General features: G+C 44.6%; 1 protein-coding gene and 1 pseudogene across 1 annotated transcript in view; both read left to right on the forward strand.

Moving 5' to 3' along the window:
- The window catches only part of LOC124612616 (facilitated trehalose transporter Tret1-like), a 492,469-nt gene that overhangs the window by 51,348 nt on the left and 414,337 nt on the right, over positions 1 to 26,784 (forward strand). The gene's annotated exons all lie outside the window — the stretch shown is intronic.
- On the forward strand, positions 14,727 to 14,844 carry LOC124614422 (annotated as a pseudogene).

Genomic DNA, 26,784 nt, shown 5'->3' on the forward strand with positions numbered 1-26,784 from the left:
CGACACCACTGGAGGCGGGCTGCACGATGTTGGGGCGTGAGCGGAAGACGGCCTAACGGTGTGCGGGACCGTAGCCCAGCTTCATGGAGACGGTTGCGAATGGTCCTCGGCGATACCCCAGGAGCAACAGTGTCCCTAATTTGCTGGGAAGTGGCGGTGCGGTCCCCTACGGCACTGCGTAGGATCCTACGGTCTTGGCGTGCATCCGTGCGTCGCTGCGGTCCGGTCCCAGGTCGACGGGCACGTGCACCTTCCGCCGACCACTGGCGACAACATCGATGTACTGTGGAGACCTCACGCCCCACGTGTTGAGCAATTCGGCGGTACGTCCACCCGGCCTCCCGCATGCCCACTATACGCCCTCGCTCAAAGTCCGTCAACTGCACATACGGTTCACGTCCACGCTGTCGCGGCATGCTACCAGTGTTAAAGACTGCGATGGAGCTCCGTATGCCACGGCAAACTGGCTGACACTGACGGCGGCGGTGCACAAATGCTGCGCAGCTAGCGCCATTCGACGGCCAACACCGCGGTTCCTGGTGTGTCCGCTGTGCCGTGCGTATGATCATTGCTTGTACAGCCCTCTCGCAGTGTCCGGAGCAAGTATGGTGGGTCTGACACACCGGTGTCAATGTGTTCTTTTTTCCATTTCCAGGAGTGTATTACCAATTCATACTGGAAGTTGCGCAACAGAAATTAACGCAGCAGCACGCTGTGAAGAGAAACGCAATAACTTTTTCCGTGAAGTATCGGCTACTCTAAGAATCCACTTCACTGGTGAACCAAAGTTTGTCAAAAAAAAAAAAAAAAAGAAACTGTAGTTTTGATACATATACGTCCTCACCGCCAGCAACACTTCTCTTCCAGGTCTCAACGACCTGTCTTTCTCGGCAGTGCCGTGACCGTAGATTTCCTGTTTTCTTTTCAATTCCGTCCACTGTCTCACACCCTATTTCGTTTAATACTGTATCACATTTAATCCTGCTGTGACAAGTTTTACTTAGAATGTCAAAATACACGATTTCATTTTCTACTGTCAAAAAGTCATATCCTACCACCATCCCTTTTCGAAACCACTTTGTCAGAGGGCCGCTAGAGCTATGAAGCGTGCAGCTGCAGACGTCTTCGTCGCTCGAAGGCACACCCCCCTCGGGGGCTAAACCTTTATACGCAGCCACGAGTCCGTAGATGGTGACATAGGAGCTCCACACTTAAACTGAGCTTTCCCTTCACCTGAGATTGCAAGGGGAACATAACCAGTTCTTGGATTAATTTTCGAAACGACGCATAAGACGTACTGTGTGTTCTGTGTAAGGCTCTTTCCGATGTCGTCCCTTGCAGCAAATAAAGTTGCGCTTCTGGAAACGTTATACTTGTGTGGCTATAGTTGGATGCACGGATAGCAAAACTACGTTAAACAGTAGTTCGTGATGTCACTGCAGTGCGATTATTGATAAGTACCGTAAAAAAATACACAATCACTCACATAATTCCTTATAATATTGAAAACCGAGAGTGCGACTGACACGAAATCCAAACCACGAGTACGTTCTTACGCCAACTGACTTTCTTGGCGCCCAGCGAGAATCACTGGCAGAGTTCATAAGACATCGGAAGGATTCGTACTTCGTCTGTACCATCTTCACGGTCATTTGTTTCAATTCTAGTCAGTTTACTGCATGGCTTCTTGGCTTCACTGGCGGATTGGCCGCCGTTGGATCCCCACACTGTGCGTTGCAATACTACTGCTCACGATAGAAACTTATGTCGCTTACATGTAGCTTTCATATATAATGCAAAAAAGAGAAGTGAATGAGCTCGTAACGAGAGGAACCTCACAACATACGTGCGTAAATGTTTTGGCTTGTATCGGCAGCATTCATTTTACATCGAATGCGCATTCATGTACGGATGTAGAACTTCTCTTCGGTTACGTACATTCAGCAACGAGGCTGGGGTAGTGAATTTAGGCAACCTGCACAACTCCGCGAACTCTTGCAGGCAAAAAGGCCTTGTACGCAGACACTTATCTCAGTCTAAAATGTACTATTAGATCACCCGAGGGGACTCCAGCATTCACGAAAGTCCCCGGTTTTCTAGGGTCACCCATCACGGCTATTGAACATCAATGTTTAAATATGTTGCGCTTTTAGCTACACTAAAACATATCATTTGTTCGTATTTTCTTTAGCTCAGGACCCCTTACTATTGTCTGTGTAGCGGGAAATATTAGGCCGAAATATGTACGTTCTTGTGTTGCCTACATTTGCGATGAACTAGCGAGATGGTGATTGTTGAACGTTGCCTCTAGACAGCGACAGTAGATGAGGTCGCTAACACACGCCTGTACGTTAGTGCTTGACTCGACGGTAAGCTGGTTCGAATCCTGTTGGTGGATGAAATTTTCACTGCTCTTATTGGGCCGGGAAGGGAAAGAGAGTTGGTAGCGTAAAGTTTCTGATCACCAGTCTTAGCGCCAGAGTCCTGGAGTAAATTCCAGACCTCTTCGCAGTGTCTCATGAAGCGAGGGCATACGAAACTGTTGATGGCGATCCGTCCGCGGGTTAGGGACGTTAAGCTCGGCGACTCCATTTGTGCTACTGGACAGGAGTAGGCTGTGTGCGGGCACCGTGTTTGACCCTCTCCCTTCCCTTCATCCACAACAACACAAACCCAACACTACACTGTACAAGCAATCGTCACAATCACCCACACGACACAGATAAACACTTGACACTTCATAACCGATCACAGGAACGCAACGGCAAAGCATCTCCACTAGGACTTTGTCATGAGTGGCGGTGCAGGACTGCTGTATCTGCTCCCGCAAGGCGATTTCCGTGAACACGGGACTGTTTATTATTATTAGGCAATGCCGAGGGAATTCGATTAGGAAATGACACTAGAAGTTTGCTGGCCATGGCCGAAATGGAGAGTATACGAGGGTCACTCCAAAAGAAATGCACACTATTTTTTAAAAATTCATCTTTTATTCTACATGTTTGAAAGTTTTGCAGTGTATAGATACATCCTTTAGGAACAATATTTTCATTTCTCCACATAATTTCCATCCCTCTCAACTGGCTTACGCCATCTTGGAACCAGCGCCTGTATACCCGCACGGTAAAATTCTGGACCAACCAGTTGGGGCCTCTGTTTGGCAGCGTGAACAAGGGAGTCATCATCTTCAAACCTTGATCCACTAAGAGAGTCTTTCAGTTTCCCAAAGAAATGATAGTCACATGGAGCCAGATCATGACTGTAAGGCGGGTGTTTTAGTGTTGTCCATTCGAGTTTTGTGATCGCTTCCATGGTTTTTTGACTGACATGTGGCCGTGCATTGTCGTGCAACAGCAAAACATCCTGCTTTTGCCGATGTGGTCGAACACGACTCAGTCGAGCTTTAAGTTTCTTCAGTGTCGTCACATATGCATCAAAATTTATGGTGGTTCCACTTGGCATGATATCCACAACCAAGAGTCCATCGGAATCGAAAAACACCGTAGCCATAAATTTTCCAGCAGAAGGTGTGGTTTTGAATTTTTTTCTTGGGTGAATTTGTATGATGCCACTCCATTGATTGCCTCTTCGTCTCTGGTGAAAAATGATGGAGTCATGTTTCATCACCTGTCACAGTTCTTCCAAGAAATTCATCTCCACCATTCTCGTACTGTTCCAAAAGTTCGCTGCATACCATTTTTCTTGTTTCTTTGTGAGCCACTGTCAACATCCTGGGAACCCACCTGGCACAAACCTTTTTTAACGCCAACACTTTCAGTATTCTGCAAACACTTCCTTCCCCTATCCCAACTTAGCGTTACAATTCGTTCACTGTGATGCATCTGTCAGCAGTCACCAATTCGTTAACACTCTGCACATTGCCTGGAGTGTGTGTAGTACGAGGCCTGCTGCTCCGAGGACAATCCTCAATATTGCCGTGTCCGCTTTTATCACGTAACCTGCTTGCCCACCGACTAACTGTACTGCGATCGACAGCAGCATCTCCATACACCTTTTTCAACCTCTTTTGGATGTTTCCCACTGTCTGATTTTCACAGCACAGGTATTCTATGACAGCACTTTGCTTCTGACGAACGTCAAGTGTAGCAGCCATCTTAAAGATATGCTGTGACGGCGCCACTCACGGGAACAGGTTGAACTAAGTTTGAAAACAAGCGGGAAGGGTGTATCTACACACTGTAAAACTTTCACACATGCACAATGAAAACTGTATTTTTACAAAAATAGTGTGCATTTCTTTTGGAGTGACCCTTGTATAAAATGCAAACCGCTAACTGCAAGAATAGCGTTTTCGAGAAAGATAAATTTATTTACAGCGAATTTATACCGAAGTGTTAGAAAGTATTTTCTGTAGGCGATTATCTAGAATATAATTTTGTATGGAAGTGAAAAGCGGACAATAAACACTTCAGATAAGAAGAGCATAGAAGATTTTCTAAGTTGGTGATACTGAAAAGCGTCGAAAATATCAAACAATCGTCAATTGAGTAAATCTTGGTACACATCTGACTATAGCGTGCAGGTTCAAATAACTATAGGTCCCAGGAATTATGCAGAAATGATGGCGGTTGCACAGGATAGACTAATGTGGGAAGTTGCATCAAACAGACCACAGCAACAACAACATTGACAACAGCAGTAACAGAAAAAGAAGTCAGTGAGTTTCTAGAGCATTTGAGTCTAACTCCACCATAGTATTTGAAATTTACCGATAACATTCAAATGATCGTAATATTTGCTGGCGACTTTTAAAGTGATTACTCCGAACGAAGACACAAAGAATTTCAATTGGCGCTTACTTTGTCCCTGTCTCCTCCCCACAGTCCTCCAGCTGAAGCAGGCTAGTGATTCTTCTGCTTCCCGCATCTACTGACAGGGTTGAATAAAGTGTGAGTGAGGATTAAGGTGACTGGGGTGTGTGCATCTTATGATAAAGGGTATTAGCCCCTGTTACCTTACTGGTTTGCTCCAACTAGGGAAGGCTACCCAAGAAACACTTACCGAAATGCGATGCATTCATTACTAAACGGCTCAAGGTGGTGGGTAAATGGTAAAGAAATACAATTTATGGATATTAAAACGATAACTGGAACTATTCTCTTATACCTCACAAGTCACCTCCGGATGGGTATTTCACCTAACTATCACTTGTCGCACTATCGTCTCCACAGTGAGATTTGTCAACGAAAGCATTGCGATCCTTGCTTCTGTTTATTATCGTTGTTTGCTGGAAGGATAAATGCCGAAAGCTCTTACACAGTACCAGAACTTCAACGTGGAAGCGTCTAACCCCGACGCTCTTCATTTTCATCGCCAGTGTCACTGCTTATAAAGAGAAGTCCATTATTAGCATTAGTGACGATTGAAACAAATGATGCACTCGTAATTCGGAGCTCAAGGTAGCTAGACCTTTCCGGAATCAGTTACAGCGAATGTCATAAACCAGAACCGACCTTCTTAAGACGATTGTAAAATGGACCCACATATTGAATGAGTAATGGGAACAAATAGCTGTTGCTAACGACCACTAACTACTTGACCACAAACTGCTGGCAAGACTTCTGAAATAAGCAGTCCACGAAAGCAGAGTAGGTCAGGCCACATCATTTAAATGTTTTTTGTCGTCAGTCTTCTGACTTGTTTGCAGCCCGTCACGACATCCTCTCTTCATCGCAGAGTAACACTTGCATCTTAGATCCTCAATTATTTGATGGGTATATTGCAATCTCTGTCTTCCTCTAGGGTTTTGCCCTCTACAGCTCTCTCTTTCCTTATTTTTAAGACGTGCCCTGTCTTTCTCTCTTCTTATTGTCAGTTTTTTCCATAGATTCCTTTCCACATCGATTCAGAGAAGAAGCTCCTCACTCTAATCAGTCTACCTAACCTAGAGCATCCTTATGTAGCATTACGTACCAAACGCTTCGGTCCTCTTCGTTTTTGGTCTTCCCACAGTCCACGTTTCAGTTCTATTGAATGCTCTACTCCAAATCTACATACTTAGAAATTTGTTACTCAAATTAAGGTATATGTATGACACTAGCCCTTTTGGCCGGGAATGCCTTCTTTGTATATGCTAGTCACTTTTCATGTCTTTCTTGCTTCATCCGTCTAAAATTGTATTGCTTCCAAGATAGCAGAATTTCTTAACTTTACCTACATCGTGGTCTCAAGTTTCGATATTATCACTAATTGCATTTCCGCTACTTCTCAATACTTTCGTCTTTTTTCGGTATACTGTCAATCCATATTCTGTGCTCAATAGGTTACATTCCGTTCAATATGTCCTGTAATACTTCCTCGGTTTCACTGAGGATAGCACTGTGATCGGTGAATCTTATCACTGATACTCCTTCACTCTAGAATGTAATCTGACCCTTGAACTTATTTATTTCCGTCATTACGTGTTCATTGCACAGATTCAACTATAGGGGAGAAAGACTGGCATCCCTGTGTTACATCGCTTCCTAATCCGAGCACTTTGCCCTTGTTCTTACATCTTATTTTTCCCTCTTGTGTCTTGTGCATATTGAATATTACCTGTTTTCCCTTTAGCTTACGAATGTTTCAATGACAATTTCGAAAATCTTTCAACACTTTACAATTTTACGAACGCTTTTTCTAGGTCGAAAAATCGTACGAACGTATCTTGATTTTTCTCAAATCAGCCCAACGTTAGAAATGCCTCTTTGGAGTCTTTACTTTCCGAAAGTCGAACCGATCGTCACGCTAGAGATTCTTAATTTTCTTTGCCGGTGTTCTGCTCAAGATCAACACACACAAAATTTGTCACTCCCAAGAAATCGATACAAGCATAATTTAATACCGTGTAATTCCGCCCCTGCACTTACTGTCTGGGATCGGTTAGGAAGTGAGTCCAGAAGGATGTGCAGGTACGTCACATCCAGGTTAAACCAGGATGATTTGATCGCACAAGTCCACCAAATTGCGGGGATGCTGAAGTCAGGTTTTGTCCGCTGTACCAAAGTTCCAATATCCCGCCCCCCCCCCCCCCCCCCCTCCTCCCCACTGATTTTCTGTGGGTTTCAAGGTAAGAAATTTTGCAGATCAGTCGAGATGTAATAGTGTCCAGAAAACCAGTCACATATTCTTCCAGAGTGATGCTGTCGGTTTTATGTGCATGTGTGAGCAATACCCTCTTGCGAGGTGACAGACTCAAAATGTTTATTGCAAGCAGTTCCCGTCGCAATGTTCTCTCGTTTACAGTGGGGATGGATCTTCTTTCATTGCCTACAGCATTCCTGTCGGTTTGGAAGCGATTTTGATCCACAAGCCACGAAACGCGTCTCCGGTCCATATCAGTCAGAATCTTTTTCCGACCACAACTCTGACGTCGTGTTTCGTGATCACATGTGCTACACCACTTACTGTAGACACTTTGAACAGTCAGATGTGAAACACCAGTGAATCCGGCAACGTCACATACCATGTGGCAATGGGCACTGAAAATTTTATTGTTATATTTCTAAAGTCGTGTTTGTAAGTGTCACGTTGATATCTGAGAAATGTCTAAAACTTATTTTGATATCTAAATGTGTAAATCTCGGTGCACAGCCACAGAAATTTGTGAAAATTTAATTCTGAACGGCAACAATTTGGAGATCACGCTACACAATGCGAAATCCAGACTAGATGGTATACAAGTAATTCGCCTGTGAAAAAGCAGTCCATTTTCTATGAAATTCACACATGCTACCTGACTGCAAAACAAATAACTCAGATTAAAATGTTCGCCTTGTATAACGCTAATCTATAACTTTAGCCTTGCAAACAATCACTGTATCAGAACAATTACTGCATTTACACAGCAAACGAACATAAAGATTCAGCGCATCTATGTCATAAAACTGCTTGAAAATTTAAAAGATAGCGCTCTACTGAAATCTTCTATTGGTATTAAGCCTGAGAACTGATACTGATATTTTCGCAAAAACACTCTGACAATAGCTGTGCCTTAAGATGGACATAAACTTTGACGCTAATTAAATTTGTTAGTATACCTGTGCGCACGGAACGCTTGTTTGCTCTGCAACTTTTCACTATTAGGATTATTGATCTGACTGTCCAAAATCAAATTTCATTTGTCGTACTTGCGATGTGCAGTGCGAGATGATATCATATCAATTTACATAAAAATGCTTCTCAGTACGCAACTCGCAATGTGCATTGCGTGTATGCAAACACACTCATGAAAGTAAATGAAAACAGGGAACTAATCTTGACGACTGATAAATGAGAACAAGACTCCAAATTTCACTATGCTTCATTAAGTCATGACAACAATACATCTTTTTCATGAAGTTCCCACACCTATACAAGTTAGCATTAATTTCATAATGACTTTCTCGTGTACAATTAAATTTCCTTGGCGTTTGTTTCAACTATAAGACAAAACCATATGTTGCATTATAAGATTTCTAGAGCAAACTTTAACCATACACAATGTTCTAACAATAAGAAACTACACAGTTACAAATATATATAAAAGTCTGGATTACCTTAATAGTTGGTTTTATCATTCTTCCACTAATATAAATTCATCAATGTCTTTCATCAAAATATACCATTACAAAACCCCTTTTTAAATAATTCTGCCTCCACTACACGGCAGGCCAGCTTCTATCTTTTCAAATCAAGTACATAGCCAGACTGACTAACACACACTGCTATTACTCTCGAGATGAAGTATCATCTCTGACCAACATCTCTGGTCTCTTGCAAAGAACATAATACAAAAGAGGTTGAGTACATTATGAAATTCGCAACTTCATTCACATTTATGGTCAAAACCATCTGTAAATTGTCATGGTAAACTTGACAGTCCCCTTTCAGCTTCACTTGAATTTGAAACATGAAAAAGGATAACCTTACAGGAAAACAGATCCGATCTGTACGAATACGATACTATTGCGCTCACGGTAGTTGAACGTATCCGTACAAAATGGCGTATGTTTTAGGGAGCATCGTAGCATTCATTCGAGTTAGGAAAATACATTGGAAACCTAAATCAGGATGGTCAGACAGAAAACTGAGTCCCCTTCATTTCATTTTATTCGATAGCAATTTCCGCTGGGGGCCGTTTATAACAGAATGAGACGACTAAGCCAGATAGGCACATCTCACCACTCTGCTCAATCAGCACGTCTGCAAGAAAGAATATTGTGGGGAACTGGCTCAGCCACAGCTTAAGGTTTCTTTTCTAGAACGAATCTTCACTCTGCAACAGGATGTGGACTGTTACTGGTTTCGAATCCCTGTCCGGCGCACGGATTTAATTAGCCAGGAAGCTCCAAAACTATGCTCACTTCGCTGCAGAATGACAGACTCATTCCGGAAGCTATCCTCGGTTGGGCAACCGGCGGTCCGTGACTGGTTTCAACCCGACCCGCGAAAGACATTCCTAGTGCAGAGAGCCAGGCGCCGCAGAATTTTGCAGCGGAAGTTTTTTAGACAGCTGCTGCAAAACGTCATAGATATACAAACAATGTTCACGACTCGTAAAAAAGTAAACATTTGAAGATGGAGTGGACAAAAATTGATTGTACTTTCAAAAACGCGTGTTTTGAGGTATAATTTGTTGGCAGGGTGCGTCGAGAAATGTATGCCAGTGTAAGAAGTGTGTCAAAATTGTCCACTACTTTGATTAAATATTACATTGAGTATCGAAAATAATATAGCCAACTTAGGGCTATTCTTTGCATTGTGCGATTCTGTGTGGAAATAAATAAGCACTCAGATATCGATAGTAACAATCTGAGAATGAAACATGGGAGCGCGATTCTGAGCATTGTTGTGAGACGAGGTCTGTCTGCGAGAGAAAAATGTCAGTGGAGTTGGTCGAGAGCTCGGAGGCAGAAGATGTGTCACACAGCCCTCACGTCGTTGATGGCAGATGTTATCTCACTCAAGGCCTGATTTCATTTATAAGACCAGGAGAGATTTAGATGGCTTAACTATGCTTGAAGATGAATTTCAAGGTAAAATTCGCAAGCATAACGTAAAGGGCAATTGCAGGGTTAGGCTCGTGATTGTTAGTTCGAGTTTGCAATAATCCCATGTTTTGCTTGTCAATTAAAGAAGCCTCCTTATCGTCCAAATAAAAAAAAATATTCGCCACATTGATTCATAAATATGCTGTGGTTATTGAAATTGAAATAATATTTTAATCTGGCACTCAGCCATTATTGATACTTATAAGGTCATTGTCAGGCATTTCGCCATTATTAATACTAGTCAAACTATTATTGGTCATGATGATTTCTGAAATTTTTAAATAGACTTAATTTGTGAAGTCCCTTCTTACAAGTTATTTAGTAGGACCCAAGCAAACTCCTTTTTATTAAATTCATTCTTAGTAACAATAAGCTTTAGCCGCTGTTGCTGCATGCTGCTGCGAATTTCTGTAAACCACTTGTAAAAAGGCAGTCATATAAAGAGGAGAGTGAAAAACGTGGGCCAAAACGGAGACACTGACTCACCACAACACGTCATGTACTCTAATCCAGTAAATTCCGTTGCAGAAGCAAGATGCTTTATCACTTGTAAATTCTTATTCAAATACGCAGTCAGATTGCTTATCCAAATGTTAGTTTTAAGTTCTTTTTATTTAACCATCTGTTGAGGACTTAAATGGCAATGAAACTAGCACTCGTACAACAAGTACGCAGTTTTATTCAGGTTAGATTCCGATTATTGATAGCTGAGATTGCTTATCGAGTCCAGTTCCACAGACAAAAATAGACTTTATTTGTTGTAACTACGTTACACCAATCGCATCAGTGTAAGACGTTATGGTCGAATTTGACTTTAACAATGATTTACTAATAAAACCCACAATTTCGCATTCAGCCGCGTAGTCATTTTGAAGTGTTACGGAACTTGTGCGCCGGCCGGAGGGGCCGAGCGGTTCTAGGCGCTTCAGTCTGGAACCGCGCGACGGCTACGGTCGCAGGTTCGAATCCTGCCTCGGGCATGGATGTGTGTGATGTCCTTAGGTTAATTAGGTTTAATTAGTTTAAAGTTCTAGGCGACTGATGACCTGAGAAGTTAAGTCGCATAGTGCTCAGCGCCATATGAACCATTTTTGTTAAGTCCCATAGTGCTCAGAGCCATATGAACCATTTGAAACTTGTGCTTCAGCACAAAACTTTTAAAAATATCTGACATATATGTACAATGCCCGACAAAAAAATAGTGCACCTAGAAGGGAAAGAAGAAACGAAATTAAACCTTAGTAATGAGAAGGTACGTGATGTTACTGCAGTGATTACAAACTCGTGTCAAACTTACAAAGGACCCGGTATTAGAAGGCCACTTGTATTGTATTGTATGTTAACCGGGGACCTAGAAACGACGAAGAGGCTCCGGCTCCGTCTCCGCCGCAGCCGCAGTGGTCCACAACCCCACGACGACTACCACAGTCCACTTCACCCCACCGCCGCCCCACTCCGAACCCAGGGTTATTGTGCGGTTTGGCCCCCGCTGCCCCCCCCCCCCCCCCGGGGAACGTCTCACACCAGACGAGTGTAACCCCTATGTTTGCGTGGTAGAGTAATGGTGGTGTACGCGTACTTTGAGAACTTGTTTGCACAGCAATCGTCGACATAGTGTAACTGAGGCGGAATAAGGGGAACCAGCCCGCATTCGCCGAGGCAGATGGAAAACCGCCTAAAAACCATCCACAGACTGGCCTGTTCACCGGACCTCGACACAAATCCGCCGGGCGGATTCGTGCCGGGGACCAGGCGCTCCTTCCCGCCCGGAAAGCCATGCATTAGACCGCACGGACAACCGGGCGGAGAAGGCCACTTAGCAGTACGACGTTGCAATTCCTCTGCACTAGAACCATGCAGTGATTCGGTTGGGAATGGTGTCATAAAGCCATTCTGTCCTCTCCTGACGCAAACTGTTGTTACTGTGCTGCGTATCCTAGATAATGAGACTGAGTTGACGTCTGAACCGGTTCCACCCATGTCCTATGGGGAAAGATCCGGGATCTTGCAGGCCACGGAAGAACCTCAAAGTTGAACAGATACTTCATGGAGAATCGTACCATGTGTGGAAAAAGATTGTTCCATTGAAAAACGGCTGCGCGATACTGTCGCTTGAGTGGCGGCTCATGTGGACGCACGATGTCTGTGACGTACCGTTGTGCCATCAGACTCCCCTCAACCACAACCAGCCGTGACCTGAAGCCGCTCCCAACACTGTGGCGCCAGAAGAACAACCGCTGCGCCTCTCCAAACCCCTGGAAGAATGGGGCCTCTAACCATATCACCGCCATACTCACCGATGATGGTCATCTAATGTAGTGCAGAACCGCGATTCACCTCTGAATACAATGCGACGCTCTTCGTCAGCAGCCCACGCTCCCCGGCCGCGGCACCGGTCGAAAGACAGCCGTTTGTGTTGTGGTGTTAACGGCAGCCTGCGCATGTGGTGTTAATATCCTAGTCCAGCTGCTGCTAGGGTCCGACCAATGGTGTGAGATGACACAGAATATTGTAGGGAGGTCATTACTTGGTCTCGGATGGAACACAAATGAGAAGGGGTTACGATGTGCCTGGCGCACAATACGGCGATTCTCCCTTGTAGTGGTCAGCTTGTCCTCATGTTCCCATATAGTCTAAAATGATATGTGAATGCCATACAAGTCCGAATTCTGCGTGATTCGATCACCGGCCAAATGTATATCTGCGATGGGGTCCCTTTCAAACTCTGTCAAGCGCTGATTACGGTCTCATTCATCTGACGCTATTCACGCCTCTTATATACCCTACCAGGCCTGGTAACGACACTAAACATGGACAACAATAATGCACTCTGGTGGTCGTCCGCTTCTCACAGACAACTGCGACTCAAATCATTTACATACCCTCCGATGCTGTGTATTATTGACACTGACATCTTGTCAGGCAATGCATGTCATCATCACGTCCATAAGCTAAATGATTAACATAGTTGTCGTCTTTTACGTAAGTAATATTAAACCATTCGTTAATGTCTACACTGCCGAAATTGCAGTAGTGAATTCTATGTGTAAATAGGTTTTTATCCTGTGATGGGTGACCATGTCTTTTAAAAAAAGGAAGTTCCGGATCTGGCACCGAAAGTTTCAAAAACGTCCACACTCCGCTCAAAATACGCTGACGGGGAAGAACATCACAACATCATGAAGGAGCTGTGCGGCATGAACAAAAGGTCGTGGGCCTGTTTCTACATCTGGAAGGATGATGTCTATTAAGATATCGCGTTTCTCGCCTAAGAGTGGCGCTAATAGCGCCACTATGAGGATGCAAATTAGGTTTGCTTCAAATACACACTGTAACGGTCGTGAGTGTTAGTTAACTTTGAGATTGGACGTGGAGAGCTGACGTTAGTCAAGAACGCCTTCAGGGCGACAAAGACGTCGTTACCAACACCACACTGCGTCTTAACTAGGTCATGTAATAGGGTCACGTGAAGATGGATGTTCCTTCAGCGATACTCCAATAAGACTTGGCAGGAAAACTCCCACTGTACGTGGTACGTGGTTACTGGCAGCAGTGGCCACGAGAACGCACACTCGCAAGAAGACCGGGCTCCGGACGGCCACGTGGCATTACTGAGAGGGAAGACCACTGTGTTCGATGTATATTTCTGGCGCATCGTGTTACGTCTGCAGCAGCAATTTGAGCAGCAGTTGGCATCACAGTGACTCAACAAACTGTTACCAATCGGTTACTTCGGACAGCTCCGAGCCGGATGCTCTGTAGCTTGCATTCTACTACCGCCATCTGTTACTTCAGTGGTATCAAGCGAGAGCTCTTTGGAGGGCAGAGTGGAGGTCTGTTCTGTTTTCTGATGAAAGCAGGTTCTGCATCGGTACCAATGATGGCCGTGCGTTGATTAGAACGAGGCTAGTTAAGGGCCTGCAACCAAACTACCTGCGTGCTAGACACACTGGTTCAAATGGCTTTGAGCACTATGGGACTTAACATCGGAGATTATCAGTCCCCTAGAACTTAGAACTATTTATACCTAACTAACCTAAGGACATCACACACATCCATGCCCGAGGCAGGATTCGAACCTGCGACAGTAGCGGTCGCGCGGCGTAGACACACTGGACCTGCACTTGGTGACATGGTGCGGGGTGCAATTTTATGTGACAGCAGAAGCCCTCTCGTAGTTATCCCACACAGCCTCACTGTAAATTTGTGCATTAGCCTGGTGATTCGACCTGTGGTGCTGCCATTTATGAGTAGCGTTCCGGCGGGTATTTTCGAACAGGATAACGCTCGTTCACATACCGCTGTCGTAACCCAACATGCTCTACAGACTGTCCATGTCTATCCTTGGCCTGCTCGATCACCAGACCTGTTTCAAGTGAGCACATGTGGGATAATGTCGGACAATGACTCCAGTGTCATCCACAAATAGCATTCACCGTCCCTGTACTGACCGACCAAGTGCAACAGGCATGGAACTCCATCCCACAAACTGACGTCCGGTACCTGTACAACAAAATGCATGCACTTTTACATGCTTACATTCAACATTCTGGCAGTTACATCCCCGATTAATGTACCATTTGAAAAATGGCTAATCTGGCGGTTACATTAACCTGTGATCTTGCATTGTTAATCACTTGCATATGTTACCTTGACAAATGTACTGAAGAAATATAGCTACTCTAATTATTTTTTGGCAACGGCCTTACCGCAGTGGATACATCGGTTCCCGTCAAATCACCGAAGTTAAGCGCTGTCGGGCGTGGCCGGCACTTGGATGGGTGACCCTCCGGGCCGCCATGCGCTGTTGCTATTTTTCGGGGTGCACTCAGCCTCGTGATGCCAACTGAGGAGCTACTCGACCGAATAGTAGCGGCTCCGGTCAAATAAAACCATCATAACGACCGGGAGTGCGGTGTGCTGACCACACGCCCCTCTATCCGCATCCTCAGTGAGGATGACACGGCGGTCGGACGGTCCTGATGGGCCACTTGTAGCCTGAAGACGGAGTGCTTTAATTATTTTTTGATGTTGTGAGTTGTTTTCGTAAGTATATGATGTAAGTCATTTTTCATTTCAGATGTTCAGTATGTCAAGTTTCTCTACGTCACAACTTGACGCAAATGGAAATGGTTCCAATAAATCTGATATGTATTGTCCAAGGAAGCACTACCGATCACTCAACGATGTTATTTTGATACTGTGTCAGCTGCGGGAGATATCAGAAAAGAACTATTGAACTGATGAAAAATGTAGCGTTTGCACTGCAGTAGTCACGAAATGCGTAACTGCCAGCAGTCCATAGGTCGTGGGTGGAAGACTGGAAGCACGCGTAGAGGGAGCCGTGGCCAGGGCAGGGCGGCAGCGGCGTTTTTTCCCACGACAAGGACGTTTACTGCGACAATAGCGGCCGCAGCGGCGATTCCATCGTCTAAAAGCGCGCCCACCAGATTGCCGCGCACACAATGGACACAGGATGTGAACAGCGCGGCACGAGGCCGGCTCGCACGCTCACTGCGGGTCTGCGGGATGCCGGCAGAGGCCAGCGGCCCCGCAGGGAGGAACACGGAAGAGGCTCGGGCCTCGCTAAAGCCCGTCTCACACGGAGCAAGATTCGCTGGAAGTTTCCTTGCTGGCTCGCGCGGCGGCTACCTTGCGGGCTCCGTCGTCTGGTAGCGGGCTACCTTGCTGGGAACCTTGTAAGATTTCCAGGATAGGTCCAGTGCTATTTTTCTTGCAAGGTTCCCTGCGTGCTACCTGCGTTGGCCAATCATGAGGCGTTTCGTTTGTGACGTCAGACGCGGAAAGCTTGGGCGGGAAGCCTTTGTTGATAGTTGCTTTTCTGCTGTTGTGAGGTGCGGTAGGAAGTTCTTATAATTATTAAATAATGGCACCGCAGTGGTCCAAGGAAGCGATTGAAACACTGATATGTACTTATAGGGAAGAACAGTGTCTGTACGTCGTGAAAAGCGCAAACTATTATAATAAACACTTGCGTGCAGAGACACGCGAAAGAGTTGCAAATACTAATACATCCATTCGTATGAAATTTGCAAAGGATGTACGATCTTCTATCCTATAAAATAAAGTCGTATATAACAGTCATTATTGGTATATTTATAAAATTAAACAGTAATGAAATGGTGATACTTTTCAAACAAAAGTAGGTGTTATGTGAATTAACCTCAACTCTTTATGAAGCGTGGAGAGCACACCTATTTCCAGCGTTTCTCCTCTTAATACAGTTTTTCGTCCATTCTTTCTTTCTTCTTCTCTCATTAGCATGCATTTCTGCATCGTTTAGCACCAAAGCAGCTAATAACGCCAGTTTGCTCTGAACATCTGTACCCGAAGCAGCCATCTTCGTTCGATACAACATGCAGCCGATCACAACACAACTAGCTGCCGATCTTGCACCATGGGAGAGCTTCGGCATGGAAGATAGCCGGATCCTTCCCTGCAAGCCGGCAGGCATGCACGCCATCTCGCCAACTTGCGGCGAACCTTGCTCCGTGTGAGACGGGCTTAAGAACTGGAGGCTGTGCACCGAGAGCTGTCTTGCCGGAGAAAACCTCGGGTTCCCTGTCGATCTGGTCCCTACTACCTGCAGGACTAGAGATGTGCAGCCACACACACATTCTGAGCGTCATGAAAAGTTCTATTACACTTTAATGTAGAGAAACGACGCACCACGAAGGAATTACCCGAGTGGGACAGAAATCGGACATGACGTACATGTGCAGACAAACTGTTACAGCTTCAGGAAATCTGGATGATTTATTCAAGAGAAAGAGCTTCACAAATTTGAGCAAATCAATAACGCGATTGTCTACTTCTGGTCCTTACGCAAGCAGTTATTCAGCTTGCCACTGATTTATAAAGTTGTTGGAAGTCCTCCTGAGCGATAACGTGCAAAATTCTGTCCAACTGGGGCATCAGGTCAGACATAGGAGATACAAATATAAAAAAACTGGCATATTTTGCTTATTCCCATTCCATTATGTCATATGGTATATTTTGGGGTAACTCCACAAACCGAGAAAATTTTTTTGGAGTACAGAAGCGTATAATAAGAGTAATGTGTAGTGTAAATCCAAATCATGTCGATACCTATTCAAAGAATTGGGCATACTAACCACAGATTCTCAGTATATTTATCCTGAATGAAGTTTGTTGTAAATAATACCTCTCTTTTTGCAACTAACTGCTTAGTACACAGTGTCAATACTAGGAATAAGAACAATATACATAAAGATTTAAAATCACTTACTCTTTGCCCAGAAAGGAGTCCTGTATTCAGCAACACATACTTTCAATAAGTTACCAACAACCATTAAGAGTTTAGTTTCAGAAAAGGCACAATTTAAACATAATTTAAAAGAATTTTTGGTGGCCAACTCCTTCTATTCCATCGCATTTCTCAACAAGTGCAGTAGACCATTTTAATGAAAATTTGGTATACACTACTGGCCATTAAAATTGCTACACCAAGAAGAAATGCAGATGATAAACGGGTGTTCATTGGACAAATATATTATACTGGAACTGACATGTGACTACATTTTCACGAAATTTGGGTGCATAGATCCTGAGAAATCAGTACCCAGGACAACCACCTCTCGCCGTAATAAGGCCTTATACGCATGAGCATTAAGTCAAACAGAGCTTGGATGGCGCGTACAGGTACAGCTGCCCACGCAGCTTCAACACGATACCACAGTTCATCAAGAGTAGTGACTGGTGTATTGTTACGAGCCAGTAGCTCGGCCACCATTGACCAGACGTTTTCAGTTGGTGAGAGATCTGGAGAATGTGCTGGCCAGGGCTGCAGTCGAACGTTTTCTGTATCCAGGAAGGCCTGTACAGGACCTGCAACATGCGGTCGTGCATTATCCTCCTGAAATGTAGGGTTTCGCAGGGATCGAATGAAGGGTAGAGCCACGGGTCGTAACACACATGAAATGTAACGTCCACTGTTCAAAACACCGTCAATGTGAACAAGAGGTGACCGAGACGCGTAACCAATGGCACCCCATACCATCACGCCGGCTGATACGCCAGTATGGCGATGACGAATACACGCTTCCAATGTGCGTTCACCGCGATGTCGCCAAACACGGATGCGACCATCATGATGCTGTAAACAGAACTTGGATTCATCCGAAACATGACGTTTTGCCATTCGTGCACCCAGGTTCGTCGTGGAGTACACCTTCGCAGGCGCTCCTGTCTGTGATGCAGCGTCAAGAGTAATCGCAACCATGGTCTCCGAGCTGATAGTCCATGCTGCTGCAAACGTCGTCAAACTGTTCGTGCAGATGGTTGTTGTCTTGCAAACGTCCCGATCTATTGACTCTGGGATCGAGACGTGGCTGCACGATCCGTTACAGCCATGCGGATAAGGTGCCTGTCATCTCGACTGCTAGTGATACGATGCCGTTGGGATCCAGCACGGCGTTCCGTATTACCCTCCTGAACCCACCGATTCCATATTCTGCTAACAGTCATTGGATCTCGACCAACGCGAGCAGCAATGTCGCGATGCGATAAACCGCAATCCCGATAGGCTATAATCCGACATGTATCAAAGTCGGAAACATGATAGTAAGCATTTGTCCTCCTTACACGAGGCATCAAGCAACGTTTCACCAGGTAACCCCGGTCAACTGCTGTTTGTGTATGCTCTGAATGCTCTGGAAAGCTAATCATTTGCATATCACAGCATCTTCTTCCTGCCGGTTAAATTTCGCTTCTGTAGCACGTCATCTTCGTGGTGTAGGAATTTTAATGGCCAGTAGTGTACTTTAATTTTTGACAATACTTGGTTGTAACAGCCTAGTAACTACCTACTGTGTGAATGATGGATTTTAGTCTGTAAATAGTGGAAGTTTAATTTTAAATCTTGTAAATAATTTGACTTTTCCCAACTGAGGATCACTGAAATGAATAATTTACTTTAATTTTTGACAATACTTTGTTGTAATAGCCAAGTAACTAGCTACTGTGTGAATGATGGCTTTAATGAGAGCAGATGTAAGTATTAAACCTGTATATGTTAGAAGTTTAATTTTGATTCATGCACATAGTTTTACTGTTTATTGACTGAGGATCATTAATATTAATGAAACTCAGGTTTTTCTAATTACATTTTTGTAATGTGTTTATCTGACATGTTCCACATCCAGGAGGGTCCCATCTTTTGTGGGTCTATGGAATGAATAATTAATCTAATCTAATCTAAAAATCCCGAGCTCGTTGGATATTCCTGACTATAATGCTCCAAACGTTCTCAGTTGGGGAGGGATGCGGTGACCTTACTGGCCAAAATAGTTTTTGGCAAGCAGGAAGACAAACAGTAGAAACTCTTGCCGTGTGTGGGAAGGCATTATTTTGCTGAAATGTAAGCCCAGGATGACTTGCCATGATGGGCGTAGAATATCGTCGGCTACCATTGTGCTGTAAGGACGCTGCCGATTATAACCAAAGAGATTCTGCTATGAAATGACCATAACTCCTGGTTGTCGGGACACATGGCTGGCGAAAGTCAGGTTGGTATCCCACCGCCATCTGGGGCGTCTCCAGACATGTCATCGCTGCTCATCGAGGCTAAATTCGAAGCGGGACTCATCACTGGAGACAATTCTACTTCATGCAACGAGATTCCAGGCCGAAGACGTGTCTGAAGACGCTTCGGACACAGGTGGATACCAACCCGACGTTTGTCCGCCATACGGCCCGACAACTAGGAATAACTAATGTTTTGGAGTGCCATATCATTTTATACCTGTACTCCTTTGGTCGTCATCCGGTGCATCGGTGATATTCTAGGCCCCATTTTGTTGCCCTTCATGGACAAGTTATGACAAGCTTACCTCTCAGCAAGATAATTCCCGGCCGCATACGGCAAGATTTTTTACAGCTTGTCTTCGTGCTTGTCAAACGCTACCTTGTCCTGCAAGGTCGGCGAATCTCTCCCCATCTAGAAGGTTTGGAGCATTATGGGCAGGCCCCTCCGACCATCTTGGGATTTTGACGATGTAACGCGCCAGTTAGACAGAATTTGGCATGACATCCCTCAGGAGGACATTTAAAACCTGTATCAAGCAATGCCAAGCCTAATAATTACTTGCATGAAGGCAAGAGGTGGCCCACTGCGTTATTGACTTGTTCAATTTGTAAAGCTCTTTCTCTTGAATAAATCATCAATTTTTTTCTGAAATGGTGATCATTTGTTTGCCTGTACATACAAATCATAACAACCGATTTCCGTCCCGTTAGGATAATTCCTTTATGGTGCGTAGTCCTCTTGTCTTAGCGTTTATTAGCTGGACACATACAAGGGGATTTTAGCGACGGGCCACGAATCTTTCCGACGGCTTCTGCAAAATCCACAGGCAAATTGCTAATACGTCCCCTGCAGACACGCATATGTCTGAAGGACATTACGCGGTACTATGCAGACACTGTAAAATACACACATTGAAAAACTGTATTACGTGCCTAGACAGGCTGCAGCAACGCTAGTAAATTCTCTCCCGGTGCGGGAATCGCAGAAAATATGGAGGTTTGGATTAGTCCTGGAGGCGTGAGCGGATAGCCGAAGTCGTTAAGGCGAGCGCTCACGTTAAGCGGGAAATCCAGGTTCGAGTCCCGGGGCGACAGAAATTTTCATGTGTCACCAATACACTGTGCAACAGAGTTAAAGAGTCACTTTTTCGAAACCCACTAATTGCCTCGCGTCGCGACGCTCAAGCCTGAAACGTGGCTTCCTATGTAATGGGCAAAAACTTGGTGCCCTCCGACGTCACTCTCTTTTGTGTGTCCATCCTTTTAGCAGGAGGTCTCTGGGACGACGGCCGTTTGCTATCGTGACAAAAAATAAAAACACCTACAGCCGTCCTTATGATTTTATTTTATTTTGTCGCTACCAGTTGGCAGTTGATGGTTGGAGTGCTGACACATTACCTGCGTATTCAGTAATGCTGGCATAGTGATGGGCTATGCATGGGGATCATATCACCCCGTATCGCATCAAAACAGCCTGAAAATGACGCAATGAAGCGTTGAAACTGGTAGCGACAAAATGAAATAAAATCAAATCATAAGCGCGGCTATAGGTGTTTTTATTTTTTGTCACGACGTCACTCTCGGCTCCGCGACGCTAAAAACAGCAAGTTGTGGACACATGCATAAAGAAAAGGCCACAGCCTAGAAGTTGACGTGAGATGGAGGGTGCGTTAGTGATGTCACATTGACACCAAATTTCACCGCAGTAGTGTTGAATGCCAGTGTGGCATTCTTTTGGCGTCTCTGCGATGGATGTCAGAACTGCGACATTCAGCGTTGAAAGTACGCGGCTTTCTTATGGGCGACCGAGAAAAACATTTCAAACAGATCGACGCTCGGAAGCGACAAGAAAAGGCCTCAGGGGGTATCATAAATAGTGTCACTCAAACCATCCCTTACCTAGGGGCGTAGGTTCCGACACATTTCTAGGTCGAAAACGACAGTTCACACTGCGTTAATTAACAGGAAGATGTACTTGACAACCTTTGATACTGCCGACAGTCTTGGACGTTTCAACCCGTCTCTAAGACCATTATAGGACTGCATCACGATTGAACGTGATCGCACCTCTCTGGAGTGCAGCGAGACCGCAAATTTTGCTCCCACGCACAGGTTGTAATCATTAGGGACCGTTTCAAAACAATTCGACGGAATTTGAAGATGATCCGAAGTATCAAAGGACACTTATACTTTTTTCAACGCTTCACGTTCAATGTGGATGTAGCCCTAGAGTGTACTTAGAGAAGGGTTGAAATGTCCGAGGGTGTCAGCTGTGTCAAAGGTTGTCAAGAACATCTTTCTGTTGCTCATCGCGTAGCGGATTGTCGTTTTCGACCGCGAAATGTGTGGGAATCAACGCCCAAAGGGAATATGTCGTTTGATTGACGCCCTTAATGCCACCAGCTGCAGCCTTTCCGTGTAAATTCTGGGCATTACCCTGTCTGAATTGGTTTCTTCGGCCACCCATAGAGAACCCGCGATTTCAGTGCTGGCTGTCACGGCTCTAACCTCCATTGCAGGGACGTCAAAAGACGGATTTAAATGTGGGTAAGACCTTCTCATCGTGCTACACGTCCACGGTGGCTTTGGGCAGAACTGTGTTGAAATTTGGTACCCATCATCACTGGCCCATCATACTTCTCACATAAACTCTGAGCTGTGGCCTTTTTTTCGCATATGTCCACACTTTGTAGTTTGAAACGTCGCCGAACCAAAGGGTGGCGTCGCCGGGCGCCACGCTTTCGTGTCATTAAAGATGAAGCCAAATTTTAAACTTATGCGTCGCAAAAGGAGACAATCGCGGGGCATAGAAAAAGTGATCCTTTAATTTTGTTGCGCAGTGTAAATTGTACAGATGATGTCTTATCGTATTCGCAAATTGCGAGTACATTTCTTCTATTTCAAACAGCCCTAGATAGTTTGCAGTGTCTGCATGGTACTATACAGACACTGAAAAATACAGACATTGCGAGACTGTAAAATAAATCTGGCCCAGAAACAATTTCATGAACCTTAAGATACGCAACCCAACTTACATTATCCATACGCAGGTTAGGTGACGTAAGTTAGGTTGCCTGTCTTAAAGTTCATACTTTCTGGAACTAGTTTCTCAATTCCGTATATGGACGATAAACAGTACAGACAAGAAGAGAACTGAAACTTTCGAAGTGTGGTTCCACAGAAGAATGCTGAAGATTCGCTGGGTAGATCGAATACTTAAAGAATTTATGGCACAACTGAAAGAAAGGATCAGTTGATGGGACACAGCTGGGGGTCAAGGAATAGTTTATTTCGTTAAGGAGGAAGTGTGTGGGTAAAAAATTGTAGAGGGAAATGAAGACTTGATAGCAGCAAACAGGTTCGAAAACACATACGTTGCAAAGGAGATGAAGGGTCTTACACAGGATCAAATGGTTCAAATGGCTCTGGGCGCTATGGGACTTAACATCTGAGGTCATCAGTCCCCTAGACCTAGACCTACTTAAACCTAACTAACCTAAGGACATCACACACATCCATGCCCGAGGCAGGATTCGAACCTGAGACTGTAGCAGCAGCTCGGTTCCGGACTGAAGCGCCTAGAACCGCTCGGCCACAACGGCCGGCCCTTGCATAGGAAAGATTGTTGTGGATAGGTGCGTAAATCAAGTCTTCAGACTCAAGAGAATGACAAAAACATTCTGATATCAGTCGACATTTGTTTTTGAAGAAAGCTTTCTTCGTCTGTTCTATTCTACTTCTCATATCTTCCTTTGTTCCGCCGTATTGCGTGATCTTGCCTCCTAGATAGAACTGTTTCATTTTGTTTTAGAGTGACGTTTTCATTACTTCCGTCTTTGCTTTGTTGAAGAGGAATGGACATATCTCAAAAGGACAATCACAGAAGTTGGAAAGAAAAACACAGGTATGAAAAAGGTAACTGCGAAGAAACCATAGGCAACAGAAGAAATACTTCAGTTGATCCATGAAAGAAGGAAGCACACAAATGTTCAGGGAAATTCAGGAGTACAAAAAATGGCTCTGAGCACTATGGGACTTAACATCTGAGGTCGTAAGTCCCCTAGAAATTAGAACTACTTAAACCTATCTAACCTACGGACATCACACACATCCACGCCCCAGGCAGGATTCTAACCTGCGACCGTAGCGGTCGCGCGGTTCCGGACTGAAACGCCTAGAACCGCTGGGCAACAACGGCCGGCTCGGGAAACAGAAATACAAGTAACTGAGGAATGAAAAAAATGGAAGTGCAGGAAAGCTAAGACGAAATATCTGCATGAAAAAGTGAAGAAATCGAAAAAGAAATGATTGCCGGAAGGACTGACTCAGCTTGTAGGAAAGTCAATACAACCTTCGGTGAAATTAAAAGCAAGGGTGGTAACATGAAGGGTGCAACGGGAATCTCACTTTTAAATGCAGAGCAGACAGCGGATAGGTGGAAAGAGAACACTGAAGGCCACTATGAAGGGGAAGCTTTGTCTGACGTGATAGAAGAAGAAACAGTAGTCGATTTCGAAGAGATGGGGGATCCAGTATCAGAACAAGAATTTAAAAGAGCTTTGGAGGACTTAAGATCAAATAAGGCAGAATGGATCGGTAACATTCCAACAGAATTTCTAAAATCGTAAGGGGAAGTGGTAACAAAACGACTATCCACGTTGGTGTGTAGAATGTATGAGTCTGGCAATATACCTGAGTTTAGGAAAAATATCATCCACACAACTCCGAAGACTGGAAGAGCTGAAAAGTGCGATAATTATCGTGCAATCAGCTTAACAGCTCATGCATCCGACTTGATGACAAGAATGATATGCAGAAGAATGGAAAAGAAAACTGAGGATGTGTTGGATGACGATAAGTTTGGCTTTAGGAAAGGTAAAGGCACCAGAGAGGCAATTCTGACGTTGCGGTTGGTAATGGAAGCAAGACTAAAGAAAATTCAAGACACGTTCATAGTTTTTGTCAACCTGTAAAAAGAGTTCGACAATGTAAAACGATGCGAGATGTTCGGAATTCTGAGAAAATTAGGGGTAACCTATAGGGAGAGACGGGTAATATAAAGTATGTACAAGAGCTAAGAAGGAATAATAAGAGCGGAAGACCAAGAACCAAGAGCTCGGATTAAAAAGGGTATGAGGCAGTAATGTAGTCTTTCGCCCCTGTTCAATCCGTATTTCGAAGAAGCACTGATGGAAATAAAAGAAAGATTCTGGAGTGGTAAAATCCAAGATGAAAGGATGTCATCCCCGACCACATTGCTACCCTGAGTGAAAGTGAAGAGGAATTACAGGATCTGCTGAAAGGAATGAACAGTCTAACGAGTACAGAATATGCATTGAGAGTAAATCGAAGAAAGACAAAGTAACGAGAAGTAGCAAAAATGAGAAGAGCGAGAAACATAACATCAGGATTGATGGTAACGCAGTAGATGAAATTGAGGAATTCTGCTACCTAGGCAGCAAAATAACTAATGACGAACGGAGCAAGGAGGACATCGAAAGCAGACTATCCCTGGCAAAAAGGGCATTCCCGGTCAAGTTAAGTCTACCAGTATCAAACATAGGCCATGATTTGAGGACGAAATTTCTGAAAATGTACGTTTGGAGCACAGCACTGTATGGTAGTGAGACATGGGCTATGGGGAAACCGGCAGACAAGAGAGTCGAAGCATTTGAGATTTAGTGTTACAGACGAATGTTGAAAATTAGGTGGACTAATAAGGTAAGGGATGAGGAGGTTCTGCGCAGAATCAGAGAGAAAGGAATACGTTTAGAACACTGACAAGAAGAAGGGACAGTATGATAGGACATCTGTCAAGACATCATTGTACTGGAGGGAACTGTATAGGGTCAAAACTCTACAGGAAGACAGAGAAATACATCCAGAAAATAACTGAGGACGTAGGTTGCAAGTGTTACTCTGAGATGAAGAGGTTAGCACAGAGAGGAATTCGTGGCGGGCCGCATCAAACAAAAAGACTGATGACTAAATTAAGTAAAATTTAAACAAAACTGAACTCTGTGGAATGTGTGCAGGCCATTTCTTTCAACGGGTCGTGTAAGTGCACCTTACCCCAGGCCACATGGGTTATGTCACCTGCGGACCTCAGTATCCTGGAACTTGGTCGGTGTGGCGTTCGACGCCACTGCCGCGGCTGTTACTGGGAACCTTGAAGTCACGTCTGTAGCGGACCATATCACAGTAGACTGATAACACATACTCAGTCCGGGAGTTTTTGTACTAATACAGGGTGTTTCAAAAATGACCGGTATATTTGAAACGGCAATAAAAACTAAACGAGCAGCGATAGAAAAACACCGTTTGTTGCAATAGGCTTGGGACAACAGTACATTTTCAGGCGGACAAGCTTTCGAAATTACAGTAGTTACAATTTTCAACAACAGATGGCGCTGCAAGTGATGTGAAAGATATAGAAGACAACACAGTCTGTGGGTGCGCCATTCTATACGTCGTCTTTCTGCTGTAAGCGTGTGCTGTTCACAACGTGCAAGTGTGCTGTAGACAATATGGTTTATTCCTTAGAACAGAGGATTTTTCTGGTGTTGGAATTCCACCGCCTAGAACACAGTGTTGTTGCAACAAGACGAAGTTTTCGATGGAGGGTTAATGTAACCAAAGGACCGAAAAGCGATACAATAAAGGATCTGTTTGAAAAATTTCAACGGACTGGGAATGTGACGGATGAACGTGCTGGAAAGGTAGGGCGACCGCGTACGGCAACCACAGAGGGCAACGCGCAGCTAGTGCAGCAGGTGATCCAACAGCGGCCTCGGGTTTCCGTTCGCCGTGTTGCAGCTGCGGTCCAAATGACGCCAACGTCCACGAATCGTCTCATGCGCCAGAGTTTAGACCTCTATCCATACAAAATTCAAACGCGGCAACCCCTCAGCGCCGCTACCATTGCTGCACGAGAGACATTCGCTAACGATATAGTGCACAGGATTGATGACGGCGATATGCATGTGGGCAGCATTTGGTTTACTGACGAAGCTTATTTATACCTGGACGGCTTCGTCAATAAACAGAACTGGGGCATATGGGGAACCGAAAAGCCCCATGTTGCAGTCCCATCGTCCCTGCATCTTCAAAAAGTACTGGTCTGGGCCGCCATTTCTTCCAAAGGAATCATTGGCCCATTTTTCAGATCCGAAACGATTACTGCATC

Source organism: Schistocerca americana, chromosome 4, assembly GCF_021461395.2.
Source record: "Schistocerca americana isolate TAMUIC-IGC-003095 chromosome 4, iqSchAmer2.1, whole genome shotgun sequence".
NCBI classification, from domain to species: domain Eukaryota; kingdom Metazoa; phylum Arthropoda; class Insecta; order Orthoptera; family Acrididae; genus Schistocerca; species Schistocerca americana.